The 4,188-nt window shown below is 41.1% G+C and overlaps 1 pseudogene; it reads right to left on the bottom strand.

Annotated features, from left to right (window-relative positions):
- Positions 1–2,768: 2,768 nt before the first annotated feature.
- On the bottom strand, positions 2,769–3,919 carry LOC103016024 (polycomb group RING finger protein 5-like; annotated as a pseudogene).
- Positions 3,920–4,188: the final 269 nt, after the last annotated feature.

Genomic DNA, 4,188 nt, shown 5'->3' with positions numbered 1-4,188 from the left:
TGCCAGTGTCCTTATCCCCACGGTGAAACAGAGCCACCACTCGCCTCTGCAGGAGACCCCCCAACACCAGCAGGTACGTCTGGTTCAGTCTCCCCCAGGGTCACTGCTCCTTCCCCTGGGTCCCGATGCACACATTACTTTGTGTGTGCCCTCCAAGAGTGGGGTCTCTGTTTCCCCCAGTCCTGTCACAGTCCTGCAATCAATTCCCACTAGACTTCAAAGTCTGATTCTCTAGTAATTCCTCCTCCCTTTGCCGGACCCCCAGGTTGGGAAGCGTGAGGTGGGGCTCAGAACCTTCACTCCAGTGGGTGGACTTCTGTGGTATAAGTGCTCGCCAGTCTGTGAGTCACCCACCCAGCAGTTATGGGATTTGATTTTACTCTGATTGCGCCCCTCCTACCATCTCACTGTGGCTTCTCCTCTGTCCTTGGACGTGGGGTGTCCTCCTTGGTGAAGTCCAGGGTCTTCCTGTCAATGATTGTCCAGCAGCCAGTTGTGATTCTGGTGCTCTCGCAAGAGGGAGTGAGAGCACGTCCTTCTACTCCGCCATCTTGGTTAATCTCTCTGGGATAGATTTTTAATGAATAAAAAAATATACTTTTCTAGAAGTAGTTAAAAGACATCACCCCAACGTATCTGGACACCAGACTGAATGACCTAATACTGCCTCATCAGTGAAATTTTAGTTTATGTGTTTTTATACTTTAAAGCATAATCTGGAGAAAGGGCCATATTTGGATTTTTCTATTAACTAATGTAATTACTTCAGTTAAAGTGATGTCTATAAACCACAGTCCTTCTTTAGATCCAAGGTTCCTTGACCCTTGTGCATCTATGATATCTAGAGCAGACAAAACAGATTACAAAATCTTTTATGGAAGTAAAGTTCTTTCAGTTTGTTGCTTAAGAAACAAGAGATTAAAGAAAAACTTAATTTAATTTTATTCTCCAATTTTGCAGATTCAGATGATTATTCCTATAGGCTATTTGTATAAGGAGTTTATCTTATTAGCACCCCAAGTTTGTAAAACTAACCACCTGTATATTTTTGCCTTTAAATTTTTCTATACCTGGTTTCTTACAAATTCCACAACCTGACTCGGGATAATTAACTAGGGATTAGTGTATTACTAGACATGAAAATAGTACCATACTTAGAAAACCATAGTTGAGTATATGAAGAAGTCTGTGGTTCTAATAGTAATACCACGTTACTTAGGACCATCATAAAATGTGTACCTTTCCCCATATAACTGATGCCCTTCTTTATGCAAGGTTTTCACATGTTTTGGCACATATTCCATTGCATTTCAATAAAAATGTCAATACATTAACATTAAATAAAGGAATTTTATATAAAACTATTCTCAATGCCATAAATGCTTCCTATATGTTTCCTTGGAAAATAGTGACATTACATAAGATGAGGCAGCAGGCCAAATTAATGAGATCATGTATATAAAATTCATTTAAGGCTGTAAGTTTTGGCTGGGAACCCAGAAACATCCAGGTCTCATTTGTGGTTTTTAAAACGCACTCTCAATTCATTTTGAGTTAATTAAAATCAGCTTCCATAAATAATCAAGGACATTATCATAGCTCTGACCTTAAAGAACTTATGTATAAAACAATAATCCCATTTCCGCCGATTACTACAGGATCTAAAATGAAATATCCTCAAACCATTAATTCTGGTTAAGCATATTTATCTGTGACACTGCATTTTTTCTATTTTATACATATGGTATGGAAATGTGACAGGTTACTTACAGTTTTAATCTACAATTGCTTTGAGATTTTTGAAATCTATAAAATAGCTAATGTTATCTGCCCTAAAAATCCTAATACTTAAATCACCATAACCTTCTGCATGCCACAATGACACACACTTAAGGCCAACTGAAAAAGGGAAACAATGTACTCATTAGATAAAAGCCACAATATAACGATGCGCAATGTTTCATGAAGCAGCACTGACTCGTCATAAGGCGTTATGAAAGATTAACCTCACTTATACATTAATTTTGTTAGAAGTAAATGTGATCAGCTGCCAACATTTCAAATGGTTGCGAATCTCACTTCAGCTCTCCAAGAAGTCACGTACATTTTCTGGAGGGTGAACAGGCCCTCCCTGTGCGACTGGTAGACTACACAGACAGATGACGCAAGATGCCTATAATTATAATGGACTTTAAAGTAAAGAACAATTGGAATTCTTCCCAAAAGGACTTGCACACTCAAGAGTGAACTGTTTTGCACACAAAAAGCTTACTGAGAACAGGACAGTGGCTCAAGGACCACTTTTCTAAATATATTTCCCATACAAAATAATTTCAAGATATAATAATTATTAGTTCCTTGTACAGTACTCTATTTAAACAAGAATTAATCAAATAGTAAGTATGTGAAAACTGCAACACCACAAAGATTGAGGCATGTTACTAGTGTAATCGAACAATAGAACAGGCAAGCAAAATATTTAGAAGGCTGAATCATGGCCGCATATCTAACTGATTTCAACCGTGACTTGTACACTGTGAGACAGCACAGATAACTTATGCAGATGGTTCAGTAGCAGAATGGCACTTGGTTTGCTCTTAATAGAAACAACATAAATGCAACTGAACAATTTAGAGACAGACAATAGCCTTATTCGCATGCTGAAAATCTGGTTGTGTCCCTCTAGCCCACACACCGTTCACCGTGCGATCTGTTGATGAGTAAACACATAGTACAGGATTCATTCAGTGGGATCTAGGCCCCTTGGTCTAACCGAAATTAGTTCTTGGTCGATACTGCAATACCATGGGGTATGACTGATACAAAGGGCCATCCTGAGGGCAGACTTGTGAAGCTGAGCAGTTCAGACACCGAAAGTTTTCATCTCTTAGTCGCCATCTTCTCATATCGATGAACTCCACAGTATGATCCTTCCCCATAATTTCACCATTGCACAGCACATCCAACTCATAAGAACTTGGAAGTTTTAGTTTTAAACTTAGAAATTTTTTAATAGTTCCCACAGTTACACGTGTAGAAAACCGAATGAATTCCTTCATTAAACCCTTTACTGCATTGTCCCGATTGTCCATTATTTCGTAAACAATCTAGACATATAGCAATTTGTGGGTCAATTCTGTGATAGTATTTTTTATTTTTAATTAATTTATTTAATTTATTATTTTTGGCTGCGTTGGGTCTTCGTTGCTTTCTTCGTGCAGAAAGCCTTCGTGCAGGCTTTCTCTAGTTGCGGCGAGCGGGGGCTACTCTTTGTTCGGGGGCGTGGGCTTCTCACTGCGGTGGCTTCTCGTTGCGGAGCACGGGCCCTAGGCACGTGGGCTTCAGAATTTGTGGCACATGGGCTTCAGTAGTTGTGGCTCATGGGCTCTAGAGTGCAGGTTCTGTAGTTGTGGCACACGGGCTTAGTTGCTACACGGCATGGGGGATCTTCCCGGACCAGGGCTTGAACCCGTGTCCCCTGCATTGGCAGGCAGATTCTTAACCACTGCGCCACCAGGGAAGCCCTGTGATAGTCTTTATCATCTTGATTTTCATCACCTTCTTCATCTACTTTAGGTTTGTCCACTTTTGAAGTATCATCGTGTTCATTTTCTTGAGGCTTGTTTTTCTTCCAAAATTCACGCTCAAGTTCTTGTTCTTGTAGTCCAGGGACCAACTTAAATATAATTTCCTCTAATGTGTTATCCAAGCTCAACCTTTCTAACGGGTTTGTCTCATGAACCTGGTTGCCACACCTTGGACACCCATTGCTGTCTTCAAAGTGCTGGACGATACAGGTCTTACAGAAGGTGTGGAGGCATTCCGTCACTGTAGTTGGCTTGATCAGATACCCTTTATAGATACAGCAGATGATGTAAGGATTGAAATCTTTTACCAAGTGTTTCCTTTGGGTAGCCATTTGTGGTTAGCTAGGACTGGCTCTAGTAGTTCAGGCAAACAGGGGTATTAAGTGGATGAGAGTCTGACCCCAGGAGCTGGTGTGGAGTTCCCAACTGCATGTCCCGAGGCATCAGAACTAACATCCAGACTTCTCATGTAATCGCTGGTCATCACTGCTTTTGGTAGTTCTGCTTTTCCATATCCCGGGGTTGCCGCCACCGCTGCTCCTCGCCGCCAGCACGCCGGCCTCAGAGGGAAGGAAACTGGAAGAGAAACAGCGCCTTCCGT

This window comes from Balaenoptera acutorostrata, chromosome 3 (genome assembly GCF_949987535.1).
Source record: "Balaenoptera acutorostrata chromosome 3, mBalAcu1.1, whole genome shotgun sequence".
NCBI lineage: Eukaryota > Metazoa > Chordata > Mammalia > Artiodactyla > Balaenopteridae > Balaenoptera > Balaenoptera acutorostrata.
The sequence above is the reverse complement of the archived record's forward strand: the minus strand, read 5'-3'. Positions and strand labels throughout refer to the sequence as shown.